General features: G+C 44.5%; 1 protein-coding gene and 1 pseudogene across 2 annotated transcripts in view; both read left to right on the forward strand.

Annotated features, from left to right (window-relative positions):
- The window catches only part of GMDS (GDP-mannose 4,6-dehydratase), a 486,505-nt gene that overhangs the window by 325,861 nt on the left and 135,534 nt on the right, over positions 1–25,110 (forward strand). The window lies entirely within an intron of this gene.
- On the forward strand, positions 10,692–21,430 carry LOC103002079 (40S ribosomal protein SA-like; annotated as a pseudogene).

Raw genomic sequence — 25,110 nt, forward strand, 5'->3', positions numbered from 1 at the left:
GAACATTAACTATTAAGCCTAAAAGCATATTGATATTTTTCTTGAATTATCTCATGACTGCCTGTTTTGTCTCTATGATTCATTTCTGCTCTTTGAATTTGTCAAATTATTACTGGCGTGGAGTTCTGATGTGAATGTTTCCCCCTCTTTTTTGTCTTAAGGAACTCACTTCCTATGAAAATAATCAGAGCACTGTCAAGCCTACCAGTAATCTGTGACCTAGAACTCACCCCAATACTTCTCAGAATGATGAGTTTCTTAATATGTTTGGGCTTTGCCAAACCATCACATATTTTAAAATATAGTTCTGGTTTTGAATTTCCAAATGCATTCACTTTGAATAATTTCATAACACTAATACTTTTAAATGGGAAAATGTGAATTGGGTCGGAAGGCTTACTTTTTGCAAGCGTCCTTCAGCTCAGGTAACCTGTCACGGGGTTTCATAACGCATAAGGCAGCAAACAAGAAGTCACTTGTCAGAGCCGTCTGTTTCCTGGTAGTTTACACACCAGAAACTGAAATCTGAGAACAGCCCTTGAAGGAAAACAAAGAGCTTTACAGTATTTTTTTTTTCTTTTCAGGAAAACACACAGAAGCTAATTTTAGCTTCTTGATCAGATTGACCCAGCCTTTAACCCTGGCAGACGTTACCCCACACACTTCCAATGGACAATAGTTTGCATACCAGCCTCGCGCTGGAAACAGATGTGTGCAGGGAGCGGCCCCTCCCTCCGGACTGAGCCCACGCTGTCCTGGGCGCTGAAACAGACAAGGTCCTTCCTAATTGGGGTAAAAACTGGGGCTTCCTTCACATTTCAGACTACAAGCTTTCCTGACTTCTTAAAAATTTATTATGTCACAGTTCTGTTTTGTCCCGAGTTTCAAAATATCATTCACTAGAGAAACATCTCTTGGCTTCAGCATAAATTCTATCCTGGGGAAAAAAAAAAAAAAAGAGAGAAATTGTTAGCAGCTGCGCTACTCATGAGTGATGGTTACACAGTTTATATATTAAAACGTTTGGAATGCGAACAATTACCTCTTTTACTTTACCACCAAGTCTCCTATAGTTTATATAAATTGCAGTTTTATCACCAAAGAAACGGCAGTCTTCCCCCCCCACCCCCCGCCCCCCGTTCGCCCCCGCCCGTCCTGCCCTTGCCAGGCACGCTCCGGGAAGGGCCCGCCCCCGGCCACTGGCCCGTCCCCCGGCAGCGGCTCCTGGCAGCCCCGTTAAGAAGGAGCCCCGAGGGCTGCCAGCTCAGCAGGATTTAACGTGGCCTTCTCCACACCTCCAGGGAGACCCACTAACTGCTGAAACGCTAGAGAGTTTTCCCATGTTTGCTGGGAGACAAGGAACAATTTCTGTTTCCTTGAGCGATGAAAGAGGATGTTTCCTGTCTCGTTTGCTGTAGTAATTGCCTCTCTTTAGACTCCCCCTCACTCTGGGATGCTGTAATTGGGTGTAATACGTGTGTCCATGTGCAGAGCCCACGTACGGAAGACACAGGAGGACCATTCTGCCAGGACTTTCCATGACTGTTTTGGTAAATTCCTATTTGGAACCTATGGCTCTGGGACTTCACTGAAATCACAAAGCAACTTAATGACCGTGGGGTCTGAGCTAGGATCCCAGGGCCAGGTCCCCAGCTGAGGCCCTCACCCACGTGTGCCGAGCAACTTAGTGACCAGCCAGAGTGTTCTTCAGGCTTACAGGCATGAAATCCTCCCTGATACTTTGAATCTGTAAAAGATGAATTTAGGGGAATGCGTGATAGTTTTTGAAAGCTGAGACTTTATGTTACAGAGCATCGTGTAAATTACAGTGCTTATCAGAATTTTAGAAACTAAATGAACTTATTCTTCAGTGTATACGTGTTTTCTGCTTCTTTAAAACATTCTTCTCTCTTAAAAATAATTACGAGCACCTCTTATCCCTCCAGGTGAATGGTTTACATTAAAATTTAAATATGCAGAATTCTAGGAGATTATAATACATCTGAATAGAATTATGTACAGTAAATAGATGTTGGATTGTTATGATAATAATTGCATATTAAGTATATTTAATGCAAAAAAATTCTAAACTTTATAGGGCACATAAGCAATTATTGGTCAGATATCTATACCAAAATATTATCTCTTATATTAGCAAGTTAATAACCAATAGCTACATTTGAACTTTGTGAAGGGAGTTTAAACTATTTTCCTGGAATTTTTGTTTGACTGCCAAAGGGGGAAAATTTTCATTGGATTCTGATTGTGAAATCCAATACTTCTTATGTGTACGTTTTTATTACCAAGGGATTCTTTATCCACCTTTTATTTTTTCATAATAAAGTTCATACATCTTCCAGTAATGCATGAATAGCAAATATCACCCTGAGTTCTTCCTCCCCACTTAAAATTTATGCTATATATGTTTTCAAGCATGTGAATCTCATTTCATTACTGCTGAGTCAAGAGAGATAGCTTATAAACGATAACAACAGATTAGGAAATACACAGTTTCGTTAAATAATGGTTATATCGTCAGAGGGCTTTTATATTAGTATCAGACGGAAGTTTTTGTCTGATGTACGTAGTTATTGCTGTGCAGGTCGCCAAAGGAAACACTCTAAATTGCAGGAGTAGTTTCTGCTTAGCGTGAAGGTTGCCTGCATGCACGATATTACTTTATTGTATGTTCTCATGATCACAAGGGAGCAGTGAGGTGAGCATGACCCCCACAGCTTCTGCCTGTCATCTTCTTGTCTTGGTGGAGAAACCTGACCCCACATGCAGATTTTTAAACGGCTAGAAAGAAGTATCCTTCAAGGAACAGACTTCTTCCATGAAGCTTTCCTGATGTGACAAGTTACAGCCAGTAGTTTCCACAAGAAATGCTGAAGCCCATTGAGTTTAGCTCTCTCTTGAGTTTACTAGCATAAGCACCTGCTACGGACGAGGTAGGACACCTGGGCCTTGCCTGTGTTAACTTTTTATGTCTCTCAGTAGCCCTGTAGGTAAGTGGTGCTCTCCTTAGTCTGAGGCAAAGGAGGGTGAAATGGCTTACCCAGGATCACAAGGGGGGCAAATAGTAGATCTGGGATTTAAACCCAGGCTCCCCACCGAAATCCAAAGTGCAGAGTGCACTGATTTTTATAATCTAGTGTTTATGTATATGTGTGTGCTATATACATGATGTGAATGTGTATGTATATATACATGTACGGGCATATGTGTGTATATACACCTGTGTATTACATGTATATATACACAATACGTGTGTACGTATATGTGTGTGTGTATATATGCATGTGTATACATTTGTATATATGCATGTGTATATGTGTGTGTATGCGTGTGTGTATATATATACGTGTGTATATGTGTGTCTATGCATGTGTATGTGTGTATAGAGTGTGGGTATGCATGTGTTTATATATGGGGTATATATGTGTGTATATGTGTGTATCTGTGAGTCTATGGGTATGTGTGTGTGTATATATGTATGTGTATATGTGTATACATTTGTATATATGTGTGTGTATATGTGTGTGCATGTGTGTATATCTCTGTGTGTCTATGCATGTGTATATGTGTGTGTATAGAGTGTGTGCGCATGTGTTTATATATGTGAGTATATGTGTATATGTGTGTACATGTGTGTATATGTGTGTGTATATGCATGTGTATGTGTGTGTATATCTATGTGTGTCTGTGCATGTGTATATGTGTATAGAGTGTGTGTATGCATGTGTTTATATATGTGGGTATATCTATGTGTGTATATGTGTCTGTGTATCTGTGTGTGTCTATGGGTATATATATGTGTGTATATGTGTGTGTGTGTGTATAGAGTGTGTGCATGTGTTTATATATGTAGGTATATATGTGTGTGTGTATCTATGTGTGTCTATTGGTATATGTGTGTGTGTATATGTGTGTGCATGTGTGTATGTGCGCGTGTGTATAGAGTGTGTGTATACATGTGTTTGTATATGTGGGTATATATATGTGTGTATGTGTGTGTATGTGTGTGTCTATTGGTGTGTGTGTGTATATGTATGTGTATATGTGTGTGCATGTGTGTATGTGTGTGTGCATATGTGTGTGTATAGTGTGTGCATGTTATATATGTGGGTATATCTATTTGTGTATATGTGTGTATAGAGTGTGTGTATGCATGTGTTTATATATGTGGGTATATCTGTGTGTGTGTATCTATGTGTGTCTATGGGTATATGTGTGTGTGTATATATGTATGTGTATATGTGTGTGCATGTGTGTATGTGTGTCTATGGGTATGTGTGTGTATATATGTATGTGTATATGTGTGTGCATGTGTGTATGTGTGTCTGTGGGTATATGTGTGTGTGTGTATATGTATGTGTGTGTGTGTGTGTATCTATGTGTGTCTATGGGTATATGTGTGTGTGTGTATGCGTGTGTGTGCTTGTACTAGTTCCCCCACCACCACCACCGCCCAGGTGGCATTTCTTCTCTCACTTGAGAGAAAACTTTCACTTAGAGAAACCCTAACTTTGAGTCATTTCAAAGTTGAGTCATTACAATAATCTGTCCTTGATATTCTAGTTTTTAAAATTTATTAGCTCTGCTTTCTCTTGGCTAATGCATTTTCATATACTCAGTTAAGTTTCCCAGCAATGTAACAGATCCAGAAGATTTTTGGTAATATTGTTATCCATTGTCATATTTATACTATAAATTTGCATTAATGTGTGTTCAGATGGGGATTTTACGTTTTCCCATCTTGTGTAGTTTTCTGTTGGGCTGGTGACTAGGAGGCATATTTTAAGACCAACTATATATTTCAGGAAACTTAATAAAGTGATTTCACTTTTTCCCCTTTCTCTTAGCTCTTTACAGCATTATAATTTTTCTTTCTTTTGCATTCTCCTTAAAAAAAAAAAAAAGGAAGAAACTCATGACTTCATTTTATTATAACCTCCTTTAGGATCCACCAGGCCTTTCCCCTCCCCCTTCTCTTCGCCCAGCGAGTGGCCTGCGGGCTGTGAGCTCCCCAGAGAGCCGAGCGGTGCTCCCCAGGCAGCCTCACGGGGAGCTGTTTGCCCTCACAAGGACAGAAGCAGTTAATGTGCTTGGTTCTGCTACAAAGTAAATGGCCTGCTGAGAACTTGTTTGTATTTGTATATGTTTTTATGGTTGATGTTTTCAGTGGCCCATGTTATAAAGTAAGCCATAACTACTTCTGTAAACACGTTACAGTAGTAAAGCAAAACTGTATATTCCTAGATATTTATATCACTTCACTCAAAGCCTTGGAGTGAAACTTGAAAAATAAAAAAAAAAGATTTCTTCCCAAACATTTCAGTTAGAAACTCCATTTCAGATCCTTGGCAGTCTCATGTATAGGCTTTCTTGCATGATTGTTGAATAACATGTTATTATACGCGGGGAAGAATAGTTCTTTTGTTGGCTGCATTACATTTTGTGGTGAAATTGGAGAAAACAAATCATTAAGGAAGTCTATTTTGGTTCAAGACATTACACACTTATGACGAGTCTGGTTTTTAACCTTGCCAAGTTGAAAGAAAATGCAGACCCATTGGTGCTGGAACGGGAAGGCATGTTGCAGATCGCAGGCCGTCAGCAGCATCGTGTGTGTGTGTGTGAGTGTGTGTGCAGGGCAGCGGTGGATGACATAGGTGTGTGTGGACACCAGCGTGTATATAGCCCTGCTGCTATTCTTAAGTGCGGCCATGGCTAATTCACCAGTGACTGGCTTTCTAGATCCTGCTCCAGAAGGAAGGAGAAGGATGTTTTCTTAATGACATGGTAACTCTGATAATCTTACCATACCTGCTTTCCTCAGGCAGTTTCCCTGGTCTCCCGAAACCCTATTGCCACTCCTCCATTGAAACTCCCATGGAAGCGGCGTCCTGTGGTCAAAAGACAAAAAGAAAAGCTTCCGCAACTTAAAAAAAAAAAAAAAAACGTGTCTGTGTGTATCTATTTGCTGCAGTTAGCATGAGCAGAGAAAACGGTATGAAAAGAAAAATGCCAAACTTTGTACTTGGTCAATGGGTTGAATTCAACTTTGTTTGAAAGAGGTGGAGAAAGTCTTTATATACTTCTGTGTTCTTTGATTTGTTACAATGAGAATGTATTACTTTTCTATTAAAGTTATAAAAAAAATAGAAAACACAGCCAAATGTTTTGAATTACCAATAGCAGTCTGACATCTTTCCTCTCTGGATACCTGTATTTTTTGGGGGGTCTTTTATTTTTTTAATTATTTAATTATTTATTTCTGGCTGTGTTGGGTCTTCGTTGCTGCGCACAGGCTTTCTCTAGTTGAGGCGAGCGGGGGCTACTCTTCATTGCGGTGCGCGGGCTTCTCATTGCGGTGGCTTCTCTTGTTGTGGAGCACGGGCTCTAGGCACGCGGGCTCAGAGTTGTGGCACGTGGGCTCAGTAGTTGTGGCTCATGGGCTTAGTTGCTCCGCGGCATGCGGGATCTTCCCGGACCAGGGCTTGAACCCGTGTCCCCTGCATTGGCTGGCGGATTCTTAACCACTGCACCACCAGAGAAGTCCCGGATACCTGTATTATAGAAGAGGGTTAATGCACCTGAATAAATCTAACAGTGGTACTTTGTGGAATCCCTGTAATATTGCCATCAGGAGTTCCTGAGCTTTGAAATGAGACAGAACTGGGATGCAGCCCTAGCCTGGTCCTTAGTTGATGTGATTTAGGACAGCTAAATAAGCTCTTTGGACCTCACTTTCCTCACCTAGAAGGATGTCATAAAAATACCATTTCTGTTAAGATGGTAGAGATGAGTGGAGATGATTAAAGCTGCTAACGTGTGGCAGAATTCCCGTAAGTGCCGCCGAGAGCATAGCTGAGCACACAGTAGTTGCTCAGAGCTATGGGATGGGTTAGGGTCAGGGAGTAAGTGATTACTTTTCTGCCATTGCCGGCCCTGCCTGGCCACCTCACCGGTCATGACGGTCAGGGTCAGGGTCAGATGGAGGCCAGGCCTCTGCTCAGCTCAGCGCCCATACCCGTGGAACAGCGGGCCCTCTGCTCAGCGACTTCTCCTTTGCAGACAGCGGTGTTACTAGCAGACACCACGTATCAGAGATGGGAAATGTATTGTGTCATGCACAGACTGCTTTACCAGTTGAAGTGCTTCATTTTTCTCTCTGCTTTGCAATATTCTACCAGTCTGGGTTTTCTCGTGAGCGAAATTTGCAAGAGTAAAAGCGAGAGAGGACATCAGAATAAGGGGCCGTCCAAAGAGCTGAATGATTAAATAGGAAGTTATCTGCACACTCATCCTGGCCTTTTACTGCTCCTGTTCCTTTTCATTAGAAAGAAAAAAGGAAAGGAAGAAAGGAAGAAAGAGAGAGAGAGAGAAAGAAGGAAGGAAGGGAGGAAAGAAAGAAAGAAGAAAAGAAAAAAAAAGGGGGAAGAAAGAAGGAAAGAAAAAGAAAGGAAGGAAGGAAGGAGGAAAGAAAGAAGAAAGAAAGAAAAAAAGAAAAGAAAGAAAGGAAAGAAAGGAATCGAAAGGCTTGTTCCTTACCTTGTATGAATGGGAGTGGGTTTATTTTTTTAAATCTCACTTGAGCAACTTACTGACTCTTTTTAACAAAGCTTGGTTCAAAGCATGTAAGTCATCACAAAGGAGAAAAACAAACAAAAATTCAGGCTAATTTTCTCCTAGTTTTCCAATAAATGGATTATTCCATGGTGTTACTCACCAAGTGGAGTGAATGTCCCCTTTCGAGCCCCTGGGCAGGGCTGCCACCTCTGTCCAGGTACCTTTTCATGTGTGATCAATAAGTCCAGACCACAGGAGCCTCTTTTGAGAATTTCACAGCAAAAACAAAGGCACTGAGATTTTCTACCGTAACTTTTTTTTTCCAAAAATAGTTATCTAATGTTTACTTTGTGAAAATATCACTTTTTCTGTATACATTTGCACATGATCACTTGGTGGGTTAAACGTATTACTTATGGGGTGACTGACACTCTAAACTTGCCTCAAACCTGAGGTGAATTGTGGAAATTTTTAACTAGATGAACTGCTTTTTTACTGCAGGCAGTATATGCACTGGGGAAAAATGTCTTAAATGATCCTAAAGCATTTCAAGATAGAGCAAGTCCCAGCCTTTTATGCTGAAAGAGATGTAGTACGCACTTGGGGGGGTCTAACCCACAGCAGAATTCATTTCCTTTTACAGACGGGTATTTCGTAGCACGATCACGTATGTTTTGTCTTAGAATTTATGATGTTTTATTGCATGTGTCCTATTGTCCCCAAATGTGACTCGTTTTTTCACATTTGATTTAAAATAAACATCTTTCTTTTTCTTCGTACAAGTCAACTAAACACAGAACTGTTCATCCTATCATTTTTCATTGGAAACTGAAATATCCAGAAACTGAAATGTCAAGAAATTTTACAAAATCATAAAATAAATACCAGTTCTTTAATTGGTTCTGTATAATGAAATTTAGAATTATTATTCTAATTATAAAGCAGAACTGTTTCAATATGTGAGCTTTGAAATACACACACACACACACACACACGCACACACACACAGACACAGATTTTTTGGTAAAAATATTTAATACCTTCAAATTAAATCTGCTCATCTTCCACTTGAGAGTTCTTTAAAACTATAGACATTAAGTAGCTTTTATATTGTTGAGTCTTACACCATTTAAGTCTTCACAATAGCCCTGTGGCACATGGACAGACTTTGAGAGAGCAGCCTGGGTGGGCCCTGAATGTTCCAAAGGCAGCTGCACTTTTTTTTCCAGGTACCCTTATCTTGGGTCTTAATGTTGAAAACATTGCAAGACTTGTCATAAAGTTCTGATAGTCTTTCTGGTCCCAAAAGGTGCCCTTCTTTTAGAAGGAAGAAAAAGCCCTTCTAGCCATGGTCCTTTGGAAGTGGGTGCTTATCCTTTGTGAGAAGATTCCCGTCTCTGTGAGGAAGGTAATGAAACCTCCGGGCCTGGGGAGCTGGAAACCCTTGGTAGCCAAGGTAGATTTAGTCAGACTCTTACCCCAGAACTGATATTCTGATTGGGTTTACAATTCTGTGGTCAGTATTCGTTCTTATCAACAGGTGAGATCTGCTGACGTGAAAATGGAAACACAGAAAGGGGGACAGGCTTCAGGTCGCCCCGGAGCCAGGGGCTGCACCAATGCACCATGTTTGTGATGCCAGATTTTCCAAACGTGCTCGCAAGAAGCAAGTAGGATTTGTAATCCAGTCCCTGTCTTTCCTTATATGAAACCAAGTATTACTGATTGTGTTAAACAATGAATGGAGTTTATTCTGTGACTTTCCCCCAATATTTCAGTTTCCAGCTAGAGAACAATAGGATGGGACAATTCTGTGTTTAGTTGACTGTGCTAAGAAATATTTTTTACAAGTTTTTGCTTTAAATCATATTTGAAGAGCATAAGTTAGTAGAGACTTCTTTTCTAAAGGAAGGCCAGTGAATTGCTTTTTCTCTTACACTTGAAGCTCTTAAGGGTCTCGTGGGGATGTTGTAATCCTTGGAAAGATGCTCTTATTAAAAGCTCTGGAGCTTTCTCTGTTTTCTCAACCATCCATTATTAGCTATCTAGAACTAATTACTCCCAAGGCACCTCTTTAGGGATTTTATGATTCTCTCTGTCTCCTGGGACATCATGTAAAGTTTTCAGATGAAAAAGGAAGCCCATAAGAATTCCTTCTTTTTCGTAAATCAGATGAAAATAGGAATGACTTAGGAATAGTCGTTCCTAAAATAATTTCACTCCCCCTTCCTCTTCCCTCCCCCTCACCTCCCTCCCCCTCCCTCCCCCCTCCCCTCCCCTCCCTTCCTTCCCCTCTGTGTCCTCCCCTCGCTCCTCATCCTCCTTTCCCTCTCCCCCTTCCCCTTCCCTTTCTTCTTCGCCTCCTTCACATCCTCCTCCTGAATTTCCTGGAAGATTCTACAGCTGCTCCACTGGGAACCTCTGGTTCTCTCTGCATCTCTACCAAAAGTCTTAAGTCGTCAGTAAGATTCACCCGGTCCCCGTTTGCTGCCTTCAGCCTCCCTTTCATGAGCTCCTCACATGAGTGGCCGGGAGAGCCAGGCGTCCCGCAGCGCACCCTGCGCGGCCAGGCCTGTGACCCTGCTCTTCCCGTCACCTGGCCCAGGCTACACGGCCTCTCTTGGGCTGTGAGCTCCCTGCATCCTACTAGGTCCTCAGCTGAGATCTGACCTCTGTAAGCGTTGCTCCAGCCCAGCTTTCATCCCATTCAGCACAGCACCTCCCTCCACTGTGCTCCTGTGGCATTGTATACAGAGCTGTATTTTAGCATTTCCCATATCTTAACCCTAATTCTCTTCTCCTCCTTGACAGTGATTTCCATGTCGTTATTTTTATATATCCAGCGCTGTACCAGGAGCATAGTAGGTGCTCAGTAAACATTAGTTAGGTGAATAAGATGAATGAACACCAGAGCTTCTAATTCTAAAATTATGGACGCAAAACATTTTAAAATTAGGTACTTAATTTCAGTGGATTTGTGTTAGGTATTGAAAGAGGATTATGTGAACATAGTCCTTGCTTTAAAGGACCATCAAGCTTCTTTCCACGCCCGTCAGGCAGGGGTCCATACGGCGTTGTTCTGGATTCGCATCGTAACTTACAGGGAAGCTCTCACAATGTCCGGAGCCCTCGATGTCCTGCAAATGAAGGGGGAGGATGTCCTCAAATTCCTTGCAGCAGGAACCCACTTAGGTGGCACCAACCTTGACTTCCAAATGGAACAGCATGTCTACAAAAGGAAAAGTGATGGCATCTACATCATAAATCTGAAGAGAACCTGGGAGAAGCTTCTGTTGGCAGCTCGTGCCATGGTTGCCATTGAAAACCCAGCTGGTGTCAGTGTCGTATCCTCCAGGAATACTGGCCAGCGAACTGGGCTGAAGTTTGCTGCTGTCACTGGAGCCACTTCTGTCGCTGGCCGCTTCACCCCTGGGACCTTCACTAACCAGACCCAGGCAGCCTTCCGGGAGCCAGGACTTCCAGTGGTTACTGGTCCAGGGCTGACCACCTGCCTCTCCCAGGGGCCTCTTACGCTAACCTGCCTACCGCTGCTCTGTGTGACACAGGCTCCTCTGTGGTATGTGGACATTGCATCCCATGCAACAACAAGGGAGCTCACTCGGGGGGTCTGCTGTGGTGGATGCTCGCCCGGGAAGTTCTGCGCGTACGTGGTACCGTCTCCCGCGAACGCCCCTGGGAGGTCATGCCTGACCTCCACTTCTGCAGAGACCCTGAAGAGATTGAAAAGGACGAGCAGGCAGCAGCTGAGAAGGCTGTGGCCAAGGAGGGATTTCAGGGTGAATGGACCGCTCCAGCTCCTGAGTTCCCTGCTGCTCAGCCGGAGGTGGCGGACTGGCCCGAAGGCGTGCAGGTGCCCCCGTGCCTGTTCCGCAGTTCCCCGCTGAAGACCCCACTGCTCAGGCCGCTGAGTGGGTAGGAACAACCACTGAGTGGTCTTAAACTGCTCTTCTGCAACCTCTTAAAATGGAAATAGGTGGACGGAAAATAAACAGTTTCTAAAAAAAAAAAAGGACCATCCAACTTATTCGGAGAACGGTGGAGAGCAAAACGGGACTGCAGACCAGCAGTCGCTATTATCACAGGTGGAGTTCTCCTGCCCACGGGCGACGGGCAGCACCGCAGCCTTCAGCAAGGCCCAGAGGTCACGCCTGTGGACGCTCCCACGCAAGAGGCCAGATACCTCCTTTGCCGCTAAGTCCCCGTGGGGACTTAAGCATCGTGGGGTCTCTAGTTTAAAAAAATTTGCGTACGATCAAAATACTGGTAGTGATCATACATATAAAATTTTATATGTTGAAGATACAGTAAAATGTAATAGTCTACTAATAATTAAAAGCAGCACGCATTTCTTTCATTTATACAAGATGTATTTAATCACCTACCAAGTGCAGAATACCAGAGGGAGTTGTGGGGAACATAAAGATGAATGAAACTTAGCTGATAGTAAACTTGCATCACTTGTTGGTCCACATGTCTGTTCAGAGCAGTTCAAACTTCATAGCTGCCTAGTGAATACCAGAAAAACCTCAGGACTCTGTTCTTGGTTGACTCCTGTGAAACAGGACGTATTTCCACGGACAAGGTACAAGTTTTCAAAGAATTATTTCATCCTTTCAGCCTCAGTGGGCCTGAGAATTGACCCAGCACAGCAGTCCCTCTAAGTCATAAGAGACTAAAAGAAGCTTTTAGACTCTGTCCTCGTAGCATGGGACAAACTAATCAACAAGATTCTACTTCACATTGTCAGAAGCGTCCTAAACCATTGCCAGTTGTCCTGAGAACAGCGAGGGGAAAGAGCCCCACGAAGAAAGGAGGGGCCGGCGAGCCGGTACAAGGCAGCCCATCTCAGCGCCCGCCCGAGTCACCCTGCCGCGGCCGCCACCTCCGATTCCCAGGAGGAGCACCGGGCTCTCACGTGCTCAGTGCGTGTAAAAAGAAGGCAGCCAAGTCTGTTCTAGTTTTCATAATTAACTGCCACCAAGATAACTTTTTAGTCTCCAAGATTGTTCTGTTTAAAAACGCTTGACTTCGATCATCAGTGTCCTGATGCACTGAGCCACGGCGCTGAAGGGGAGTAACCCTCCCAAAGCCGATCTGACCTTGTCCTCACCCCCTTGGGCAGAGGAGACCCCTGCGATGGCCCCCCTTCCCTCCCCCTCATCTCCCTGTCTGTTCCCTGGACAGACCAGGCTCTCCAGGCCGCCTTTATTCACTCTGGTCCATCTGCCTGAAAACTGTCTCCATCCTGCCTCCCCGCTGTCCTCCCACTGGTCGTGCCCAGCACAGCTGCTCCTGAGCTGGCCTTCCCACCCCGGCCGAGTTAGGTTAGGAGCCTTCAGTCTGCACCATCCCAGGCCGGGGCCGCCCCGCGTCCCAGCCTCCAGGACGGCAGGGCTGCGCCTGACTGATGTCCGTGCCCCGGCCCCTGGCCTCAGGGTGGGCAGGCAGCACCTGCTCCCTATCTGTTCTTTGAATAAATGGAAGAACTATTAATCAACTGAATCAGTTTGAAAATTGATATTAGTTAAAAAAAAATAACCATCCCAGGTTTATCTCTGTGGCACCTGTTAGATCTCAGTATCCCCCCTGAGACTGTGAACATAAACTGTATTCCAAGGATAACTGACTTTTGTTCTTTGAGGCCATGGTCCGACCATTTTCATAGCTCGCCCCTAGCGGTCGCGTAAATGCTCCGGGAGTGGTTTGTGCATCACTTTCCTTCCACTCCCTCCTCTCTTTTCGTAGTTAACCCTGATCTATCCCTAGATTGCAGAATTCTTTCACTAGCCCTCGTCTTTGTCACCGGCTCTTTAATTTACACACTTGGTTGGCTGGTTCCTGTTACTTGGCCAACAAATCTGTCCTGTGTCGTCTCCTCTGAGTAATTTATAACCTCCATAAAATGCCACGTAGAGGCACTTTTTTACATTTTTGAGTAATGGTGAGAAAGAATTGCCCTGGGAATCAAAAATCCAATGAGTCATAGATTATTTTGTTATTTATGACCAGAGAGTGGTCATTGACAATATTTGGCAATTTTACAGCTATGAACCTAGGCTATTGTGCTTTAAAATGTAATTTATTAAGCAAATAAAACTCTTACTGGTAATGGGTCCTGTTAAATCTGGGGGACCACATGGGCTCCAGGCCGGTACAGCTGTGGAAGTTTCATAGTAGCGGCATACATCTTGGATGTCTGGACACTAATATTTTACACTTACTTCATGGTTTTATTTATTCAGTTGCCTTTATATTCTTGATTGGATTCTGACCAACCATTTTGGTTTAAGAAGTCATCAGCTTTGAGTAGAGAAGGAGGAGCCTGGAGAAAATAAAATGGATTTATGTTGAAAAAGCACAAATCCTTCTTTCATTACATATGGCATTTAGTAAATTCAGGCTTTAAAGAAACACCAGATGTGTTCATGGAAAATAACTGATGTAAAATCATCTTTGAAAAAGAAAAAGACAGGGACCTTCAACTTAATTACATATACCCGAGGGAGAGATACAGAAGTGGACACAGAGGTAGGTAGGTCAGTATATGCATGCACACCACACACACAGACACAGACCCACACACACAGCATACGCTAGTGCAAGTGGTGTCAGTGAGAGCTTACAGAGATGGGCAAGTGAGACCCAGGTGTGTATGTGGAAGGGGCACTAATGCAAATAAGACTGGAAGGAGATGAAACCAGGTTGTGACCTTGAGGGCTGCCCTTGTGCTCAGCCACGCCCCCTCGAGGCTCTCACTGCACCGTCTCGCGCTCCGTTATAATTTCCCACTTACTTTTCTGCCTCCCTGGTTAAACTGGAAGCCTCTTGCCATTTCCTTTACCAACTGTGCGCCACGCCTATGGGGGCCAGGTAGCAGGGCTGCTTGGATGAGCCCAGGCTTCCTCCCTGCTAGCTGCTCTGACTCTACTGCCCTGGACAAATGATGGTGCTCAGTCTGAAAATTCTCGGGCTCCTGGCTTTCCTGTGTTAATTTGTCGGAGTCCTTTATATTGTGTAGAATCAAGTCCTCTGTCAGCCGTGTGCAATGGGAGTATTTTCTCCTGGTCTCTGGTTGCCTTTTCGCTTTCTTCGTGGTTTCCTCTGATGTGCAGTCTTTGATCGTCGTCAAGTTTGGTTTATCATTTTCCCTTCAAGGTTAGTGTTATTGTGTCTTTCTCCAGAATCTGCTTGTCTCTGTGGTCATGTTTCTTCAGAGAGCTTTGTAGTGTTAGCTTTCATCTCAAGATCTGTGATCCACCTACAACTACTTTTGTACATGGTGTGAGGTAGGGGTGGAGATTCATTCTTTTCTGTACGATATCCAGTTGTTCTAGAGCTTTATTGAAAACACCTTCCTTTTCCCCCATTGAATTGTTTTGGTATCTTTGTTAAAAATTAGAACAATATTTCAGTTTTTGAAATTCATTCTTTCATAATTCTTCCAGTGAATTTTAACTGGGTTCACATTATGGTCATTGCCAAACAGCATGAAACACACACATGTTCCTGCTCTTGGGGGGTTTACAGTCCATGGTTCTACCCTTCGGTTTAGATTGAAGCAAGGAAGGGATTTTATAAGAGAGTAAAAATCTGTCATTGTAAGTACAAGATCCCTGTCAATAAATCTCACTTTCTCTAATCTGTTCTTTGAATTATAAAAATAAATATTATAACTAAAAAAAAAACAAAAACACACACACACAACTAAAATACTGAACATGCTTTTCCAAAGCACACAGACTACCTCTGCCCCCAACCCCCAATATTGAGATTCTCGGGTCTAAATGAAGACCATGTATGCAGATGACATTTGTCATTAGGACTGGGCATGTCAGCACTTGATGAGGCCTGATGGCGGCACAATGACAGATACACAGAGTGAACTGTGGCTTTCAACTCTGAGGGAACCTTTAGCTGATTTGTGAATTTCAGTGGTATCTATTATGCTTCTATTTTTGAAAGATAACTATTGCTTAAATAAAACCTTAGGTTTCGATTATAGGTATTAGTGTGTGAAAATATCAACAGAGCCTTCTTCCTGTTTTGAAATGTAAGAATCCTAAATTCTAACCTGGGCAAATTCAAATCCATTATACGTCACTGGCACATACTAATGGCTGTAAGAACAGAAGGCTTTTGTACCAAAATCCAAAATGGATCAAGTTGAAATGGTGTTTCCACAGCCCTATTTAAGTTACAAATGGGCCCACAGACCAGGGTCTCTGACGACCGTGGTGCCCGCACGGTTTCCTTTGACAATGGATGGGGCACCCGTGCCCAAATTCAGAGACTTTTAATGACTTGAATTGCTTTGACAATATAAGCCCTGATCCAAAGGAATCTGCTTCTTGAATCCAAAACTAAGATCTCAATTTATAAGAACAGAGTTTTAAATTTATAAGAACTTTTAGTGTAGTATTCAATATTTTAAGTAGCCCAAATAAGCAAATACTAAGACCTATTTTACTAGTGGGGAGAACTCTCTTCCAGGCTCTAAGGTTGATTTTTGAATGGCTAAATACTTCTTCCAAAGTAAGGGATTAATTTGGACTTGGAACAAAGTTGGTTATCTAGATACATTTTCACACACAGATCACAATTACAAATATCCACATTTTCATATAAACTGAAACCGTGCGATAGAGGAGCCCCAAACTGGAAACCGCCTAAGTGCCCTGGACCAGAGTTTTGTGAACTGTTTTCATCTCAGAGCCCCATCCCCTCCCCTTAACACCCTCTTAAAAATTATTGAGGATCTCAAGCTACTTTTGCTTTTGTGGCTTGTATCTACCAATATTTACCATATTAGAAAATAAAACGGTGATATTTAAGAGATATTTATTAATTCTTTAAAAAAAATAACATGGTAGAAATATTTTATGAAGAATAACTGTTTTTAAAAACAAAATATTAGTAAGAAGAGTAGCATTGTTTCACATTTGAAAAAAATCTCATTAGTGTCTGGATGAATAGAAGACAGTTGGATTTTCTAATCTGCTCTGACAGTCTTGCAGTGTCCCAACTCAGGTGGCCTCTGGAGGACCCCTGCACACTCATGAGAGAAGGATAATGGCAAAGGCACAACATCCTCGTGTTATTAGAAAAATAATTTTGCCCTGGAGACCGAATTACAGAGTCTCAGGCAGGGACCTCCAGGGTCCCCGGATCACACTTTGAGAACTGCGGCTCTGGAATGCTTACGGGCTGCATCAGAGCCATACAGCACAACACCATACAGCCTTACAGAATGGCACGGATGTGTACCCTTTCAATACACAGGAACATATGTTTAATAATACATGCTCCCCCTACTTAGAAAACAAACAGTGTCTCTTAGAATACTTAAGTGCATATAGAACACAACAGAAAAAAGAAAGATAAAGCATACATTTCAGACCACTTCCTGTATCAGTACTTCATAAAATCAAACAGCATGACATTGAACCATCTCAAAGGGCTAAACCAATAAGCTACCTTATGGAAATCTAAGAATGTAAAGATGGAGCTATAAGTTCTATGTGACAGGAAAGGGACCCATCAGTTCCTAAAATGAGATAAAAAAGGAGGAAAGTTGATACTCTAATACAGACAGTAAGATGTTTGTCTTAATTTCTCTTTGAAATAGAAAGCCACTCAACTTCTTTAGAAGGTTGGCTACAGGATACTTGGCGACCTTTTTTTTTTTTTTCCACAAACAAAAGTTTTAATTTTGTTGAAGCACTTGGAAAAATATTCCACTGAGGTCCTGGGGTTCTCTGCCTTTGAATTTGCAGAGATGACCTTAGCCTAGAAAACATCAAGAGCAATGCATTTCAGCTGCCAATGGAAGTGAGCGTCTGATAGTAAAGAGCTTGGGGGAAGCACGAAGTAGAATAAACACATTTCTGTCATGTAAAAATGTGTATTGATAAGGCTTAGAAGTGAATCTCTAGTAAGTTTTTAGAATTTTCTGTTTATTGGCTTTGTGTTTTACTTTAGCACATTTTGACTTTCTGTAATTTCAAGTGGAAGTGTATACAATTCATGATACATAAGAGATCTATGTGTCCTCTGGTAGTGGGGGAGCTAGTGACTCGGGGTGGTGTGATCAGCTGAGGGGACAGCTGGCCCTGAAGTTCTGATTCACTGGCAGGGTTAGCACAGAGCAGCGCTTTTCACCCCAAATCCCTGAAGTAACGGAGAGAAAAGCAGAATGGCCCCAGAAATGTAGGTGGCCAAGGCACGGTTGCTGGTTAGGGGACCAGCCTCTGGGATGGTTGAGGGGGTCTGGGTGCAGCCCCAGAGGCCTCCGTGGCCCCGCTGGGCGCGATTTAAGACTGGAGAGAAGGACGCGGGGTTGGAAAGGCTTCCATTAGAGCCAAGTTCATGCGCGAAAGCAAACCCTCCAGGTAGCCAGCTTGCTCTGTGAGCTGAATAAAAGACTCTAATTGTTCCTGCTTCCTCAGAGAAAATGAGCTGATTAATCCACTGGCCATAAAGCAGCTACAGAACGAAGACAGTAAAGGAAACCAAGTACTGGTGACCGTTCCATCTCACCCTTGAGTCCTGGCTTTATCTTGTCCTCGGCTTTGTTCTCCTGGTGAATGGTCAAGTCAGTATCCTTTTCTTTCCTGGGAGCCCTGGCATTGCAGCAACTCTCTCAAGATATGCACGCAAAATCAGACACCTGTGAGCTTCAAGCAGCAAAAACCAACTCCTGACCGTGTGCACCCTGGCCTTACAGTGGAGTTCCCACCGCGTTGCCTGCACCTCGGGGTGCAGAGCTGGCTCTCTCCCGAGAACCTCGCCCCCTCTCTCCCCCCCTCATTTCCCCTCAGTGTAACCCAACACTTCGGCAACTGGAGGCCCAAATAGTCTTGTTAACTTAAAAGTTTTCCTTCAGATTTATTGACCCAGCAGAGTTGAACAGGGTGAGCGTTGATCCACGCCTCGCAGGTATTTCTTTAATTATTGGGCTGGCGTCTCTAGGGCCTCATAAAAATGTGCAGTGTGAGTCGGTAATAACGTCACTGCGTGTTTATTTATGTATTTATGTATGTATGTATGTATGTATTTATTCAGGGGGTGGGGGAATCGGGGGGTTTCTAAGGGGAGCCTCTACCTTCTGCCATAAATTGTAGCTGTGGCCTTGACAATACTGTGGTTGAACAATAAGGGCTCCAGGACTGCTCCCTGAAAGAGATTAAACTGTAATTAAACTCCACTATGAGTAAGGAGGGACGGAAAAAAAAAGAAAAAAAAAAAGTGGTTTCCTAAGGCAGAAAAGAAATACATTGACTGGTGTTTACAGCCCAGAGACGTTTTTTGCCATCTCGACTACAAAACAGTCTTATTTTTAGCCAGCCAAGGTTTTGCAAGAAGGCCGTATCAGTCCCACAGTGGTGTTCTTTGAAATAATTGCACCAAGCTGGTCCCAAGTCAGCAGCACTGACGGGGAGGCAGGAGGAAGCATTTCTCAAGCCCGCAGTGCTGGTGACATTTGCTTTAACACTGAATTATGTCGGCTGCCTGCGTGAAGTTCCACCTAATGGGAAAAAGAATTTAACTGGATCGTAATTGAACATACAGCTACATAATATCCTTTTGTTTAGGCTCAAAAATGGATTTTTTTAAACCTACTTATCAGCGCAGCTATTAAATATTGTGGCTCTCAGGCTATCAGTCTGTGATCAGCACGGTTAGTGCATTTTACCTTCCAAGGAAGTGCACTTGAGCCAGCTGGAGCGCGAGAGACGGAGGAGCCGGGAAAGTCGTAATTGAAACAGGCGACTGCTTCAGCACAGACAGGAAATAAAAGGAACACTGGCCCTCCAACGGATTAAATTAGATGTTTCAAATTCAGACAGTATCAGGAAAAAGAAGACTTACGGGAGGGGAAAAGGGTAACCGTAAGTTCATTCAGCCGACTCCCCTGCTCCCCTCCTAACACGAGTTTCTGCTGGACCCTCACCGTGCCGGCCCCTACCAGGGTCGCCCCCAGCCCACCTCCTGCCCTCCCGCTCGTGTCACACCATCCGTCCCTCCTGCCTGTCCTCACCCTCCCAGGGTCCTTTGGTTTTCCATTTCCATAAATTAGGCGTGAAATTACGTTGGGCTGAGGATACAGGATTTCAGCTGTTTTATAGCTGGAAAGGAAAATCTTTCAGACCTAAAGCAAAAACATTTTTTTAAATACGCTTCCTGCCTATTAGTTTGAGATATGCCTATTTTAGAAAAGGCTTGCTTTGTAGAAACCTTCTTTCTTCTTTTTAATCTCATGGAATTCTGTCTCATCCTCCAGTTCAAGTCAAGTAACAGGGATTGAGTACCGACTGTATACAAGGCCCCCAGGCTAACTGGAGACTCTGGCATGTGTATGTTCACTAAGATGATCTTAGCATATGTATAATTCAAATTCTCAGTGAGGACTTGTGCTACTTTGTTAAAATATTTTAGGTAGTAGATTTTGTTTTACATTGAAATAATCAACTGAAACTGTTGCAGCATTTTTGTTTTCACTTTCCTTATGTGCTACTGCATCTCAGTTTTTCTATTTAAGCGAATATGGGTCTTTGTTTAACAGAGTTTGCTTAAATATCCAAATTCAAAGTTTGTTATTAGCAGTGACTGCGACATTGCTCTTTAAGGTCAGTTCCTGTTTCAGCCCGGATAGCATCCAGTGTCGTTTATTTGTGGGGATGGGTAGCGTCGTTGGGTGAGGTATTTTCTCCGAGATATATATAAACACACTGAAAACGTCAACGAGCTAAAAATATGATCGCTCTGCCCTGTCCCCTCTTGAAAGCTGGTGACGGTCAGTGTTAGTGTCGCAGACGGATAGAATCCCAACTTTAAAGGTCTCTCTGAGGCTTCCTGGGTCCCTAAATCATCGTTCTGGGGGAGTGTGGGCCGCCCCATCCGCTCGGGCGGGCGCACTGGTTCAGCTTCTTGAATTGAGCCCTGGGAAAATTCTCGTGCAAACATCTGTTTCGTTCTCCCTGCCTCTGCCACAGGAGCAAGGTGGGGTGGGGAGTAAATACATCATGGGTGTGGGTTTGCATGGAAAATGTTGCGGGTTGCTTCCACTCCAGCTGGACAGCTTTATGTAGCTATAAACCTTTACTGCTGTATTAAGGTTCTATTCAAAGGGTATGAATCTCTGATATTCTTGGTCCAACAAAACTGTTACTAATTACTTATCTACTGAGTAGCTACCAGGGCTGGCAGCTTGAACAGCAATAATCCAGGAATGTAGTATTCTCCAACAAGGGAACATTCTTGTTCGTATAAATAGCGTGGCTTGCATTTTTCAAACTCGAAGGAGCAATCTAGAAATGCATACCTGCGTCCCCCATCAAGGCCACTGGGCTTAGCTTCCTCCCAGAAAGTATATTTCTCCCTTCCTGAAAGGTCGTTCCAACGTGGTCTCCAAGAATGGGGGCATTATACAGAGAACTCTGGCCTCAGGCAGGCTGTGCTGATTGCTGGGTCCCAGGTCCAGGGCTGAGTGTCCCAAAGAGTGCCTGGAAGTGGGCTGGCCTCCGAGCAAGGGTGAGGCGGCTGCCCGTGGCCACGATCTGTGGCACCCACAGCCCTGAACGGGACAGCCCCTTTCAGGAATTCCGGAGCTCTGTCCTGCAGAAGTTCTCCCTGGAGCTTTGCTCTGGTGCTTCCACATCTTCTGGGTGGCTGTTCTTGGAGGCTCAAGCCGCCCCTGTGCATTCAGATGCAGAAGTGCATGCCTGGCTGCAGCCGCGTGTCCCAGGGCCGATGCCTGCCGGGCGGTGCTGTGAGGCGGCGGGTGCTAGCAGGCCCATCGGCGCACTGGCTCGCCGTCGTGGCGTCACCTACATGAGGCCTCACAGCAGCCCTCCTGGGACGGGCTGTGTTATCATCCGCTGTTACAGATGGGTGCACAGAAGCTCAGAGCCCGTGAGGAATTCACCAGCATCAGTACGCCCGGTGCGTGGAGCTGCTGGGATTCGCACGCAGGGCTCTGGGAATCTGAAGGCTTTTTAGTCCCCTGTGTCACATATACGTGAGCTGGACCTTCTTTACTTTGAAAACCTGGCGCGCTCAGCGTGCATGGTTTTCAGACGGCGGCCCCGTGTGGGCGGCGCCCAGCAGCCCGGTCAGGGTGCGTGGAGGCCAGGCAGGGGGCCACAGGGAGAGGTCCAGGCTGGCCCTGAGCAGGTGCTGCGTCCCCACCTCCTGCTCTCCTTCCCAAACACAAGCCCTGAATAGTAGTGATTTTAATTATTAAAGAAAAAGGGACACCAAGGTGTGACTGACCCACTAGCTTTAACCCTTGGAGAGTTCGTTAAATCATTCTTTCTCTGACGTAAGCATGTGGGAGGTGTGTGCAGCAGGCGGTGAGTTGTCTTGTCTGTTCAGTGAGGGAGCCCCCAGATGGTTTGTCTAGTTTAGTGGGATGTCACGCTGAAGTCAGCCGTTTCAGATCTGTTGTGCATTAATGACACTAACAGCATTAAATGAAGAGCACACACACACACATATTCGAGACTTGCCTTTTCCAGTCTCCCGCCCCCCCGTTTCTCTTGACCCCCTTTGCATCCTTTTCCTCTCCGTGTGAGGCTCCGTGACACCTCTCTGCTCTAGAACGTGACCAAGGAAGGAAGGAGAACCAGGGTCTTCTTTTCCTGCCTTCCTTCGCCTCCTTGGACAATAATGAAGACCTTCAGACTTAAAATAAGGGTATATGTTGATTATTGTTTTCCTGTTTAAAAATGCACCCATCAGAGGTCTCAGATTTGAAAATGAAAACGGGAGGGAAGGAGCTTAGTGTAAGCACCTTGGAGTCACGCGTCAAGGCCCATCCTGGGTGAAGACCCTGCCCGGCTGGAGCCCAGGGTCTGGTCAGCATGTGCAGTCTGACCCGAATAACAAGGCCATCACTGGGGATTAAATCCTGGGAAACTCAGCACTTTAAAGGGGACCTCTGTTTTGTTATCTGAACATTGAGGGGAAGAAGGAAGGGACTTGACTCTCCTGCCAGGAGGCTCTGGGCCTGGACCTGGCGAGGGGTACCCCTCCCTCCCCCCTCCCTGTTTCCTACTCCGTCTCCCCCTCCTCCCCCTTCCTTCCCTCCCCCCTTCCCCCTCCACTCCCTCCCCCTTCCCCCTCCCCTCCCCCTCCCCTCCCCCTCGTCCTCTGACTCCAGGTTCCTTCCCTTGCTCATCTTTGAACTAAACGATGTCCTAGGAATTGTTGGGAGTAAAGGTTTTGAAAGTTCATATTTAAAAATAAGCCGTGGTGATTGAAATGCCTCTTTACTGGCTTGGGAAGTGCTCGCTAGGCCCAGCACACCATCCATGGGACAGAAGTCAGATCGGGGCTTTCTGAGCTGTTTACGTCCGGCTGCTGCCTCGCTGGATTCCTGAGGCTGCTTCCCACGAGCCAGGAGCCTGTCTTCAAGCCAGCAGGTCTGTGTCGCGGCCTGCAGCTCACACCCCATTGTGGGTGTCAGCAGGGCCGGCTCTCACTCTCCAAGCCGTGCGGGGCCCGACCAGAAGGGGAACCTGATGGCAAGGCGGGCGCTGGGGCTCAGAGTGCTGGCTCTGTTTGGCATCTCGGGGACCGGCGCTTGGACGGCTCCCAGACACGTACCCCGCCAGGAGGGATGCTTGCTCCTGGAGAGTCAGTGGGCTGCTTGGCTGCGGGGAGAGCCTGGAGCCCTTCTGATCAGAAGGAGAGTCCCGCTCCCCCAGCCCCGCTCCTCCCACACAGATCAGCTTCCAGAAAGCTGGGGTTGTTCCAGAACCTCCCACATGGGCTTGCACAAGGCCCAGTGGTTCTACAGGTTCTGCCCTTTCCTGAGAAGAACTGAGTACAGGAAAGTTGACTCAATACATCCTTAAAAATCTGGTTTCTTTCAGAGTTGCCCGTTACAGTCACTTATTTGAAAATGATAACACAGTGGTGTGGGGTTGCATTTTTCAATAATAGCTTCTAAAACCTTAAAAATTTTCTCTTAAGGTGTGTGTGTGTGTGTGTGTGTGTGTGTGTGTGCCTGATGGCTGTATAATTAGAAGTAAACTCAAATCAGAATTTGGGCATGCTTGGCCCCTTCCATATACAGCCACAGTTGAACTTTCTAGAATTACAGGATGAGTGTTCTTCTGAAGCTGGTACAAATGGATTGAAACCAAAACTGGGCAAGTGTGAAGACCTCCTGTCCTTTGACTGCTTTGTAAAAGAATTGCAAGAGGGCGTTTTCCAGGAGGGCTGCTGAGTGTGTGTAAAGCCAGGAAGTAACTCTGTGACATTCATAGCATTAATACCGCACAATGAGTCAGAAACGGAGTTGGAACAAAGCTAGAGTGCCCTGCCTGTCATCAGAGAGCAGGGGTCTGACATGTGACCAAGCCTGTCCTCATCCCACGGAGGCTTGGGGCACAGCTTTCCTTGTGGTCCACGGGAGCCGTGTCCGTGATGCACACGTGGTGCTGGGGCATCAGCACGGGGGCCAGACGCCTGGGTTCAGATCCGGGCTCTGCCGCTTCCTGGGACCGTCTCTTCACTCCTTTGTGCTTCAGTATCTCCAGTTGTAAAACGGACATCGTAATAGTACTTACCTCATAGGACTCCAGCGGGGGATTAAACACAGTGTACCTACAGTTCTCCAGACTGCGAATATGTTTAGATGTTGGCAGCTCTGATGCTGATGGTGGTGGTGATGGTGTTGACAGGTACTTGCCAGCATGCTTTGCATGATCACCCAAATCAGAACATCGCAAAATAATCCGATAGAACGTCGCATAGATAGAAACAAGTCTATTACGACATCCATTACCTAAACTAAAGAGAGATGTGAGAGGATTCTTTTTACCAGGTCCACCTGTACTTTTATCCTGCCGGCTCTAAGATTTAAAATCTCCTTTATCACAGCAGAATTACGAGTTAGTGACCATTTGATGTGGGTATAGTGACACCATTCTTCCTGCTTTCTTGAGCCTTTTGAATAAACATTTCTCATCGAAAGTGAAATAACATTTCCCCGACTTCTTATTAGTGAATGGGCAAAGGAGCCCTACAAACATATCAAATGAGTGAAAATCACTATGGTTTGAGGAAGGAGAGTTTTACTAAGTGCCAGGGAAGGGAAAGCCTTATTCTCTGCTTCCTCGAGTTTTTTGCTACTAAAACAAAGTAAGTGTTCAGATGGAAAATGCAGCAAATTAATATTTTGTGTTCATTATTTTTAATTGAAATGAAGAAGCAAATCAGATTTTTATGTTGCTGAAAGAGCAAATATACATAGTTCAGTCTTCCAAATTTACATGAAATTTGAATGTTATGATTTGAGAAGTTAGTATCCCAAGGAAACTTTCCAAAATAGCATCAAATCTGAAATCCTAAACATGGCTTGATCGTTAAGAGCACTCAGGGAGCTTTATAAAATTAGAAGCTCCCAGGCCCCTCACCAACTTACCTAATTGCAATCTGCAGAAGTCAGGCTTGGGAATTTGTATTTTTATAAAGCACCCCAAGTGATTCAAAATACACATGGTAAAA

The sequence above is a fragment of the Balaenoptera acutorostrata genome, chromosome 10, assembly GCF_949987535.1.
Source record: "Balaenoptera acutorostrata chromosome 10, mBalAcu1.1, whole genome shotgun sequence".
In the NCBI taxonomy this organism is placed as follows: domain Eukaryota; kingdom Metazoa; phylum Chordata; class Mammalia; order Artiodactyla; family Balaenopteridae; genus Balaenoptera; species Balaenoptera acutorostrata.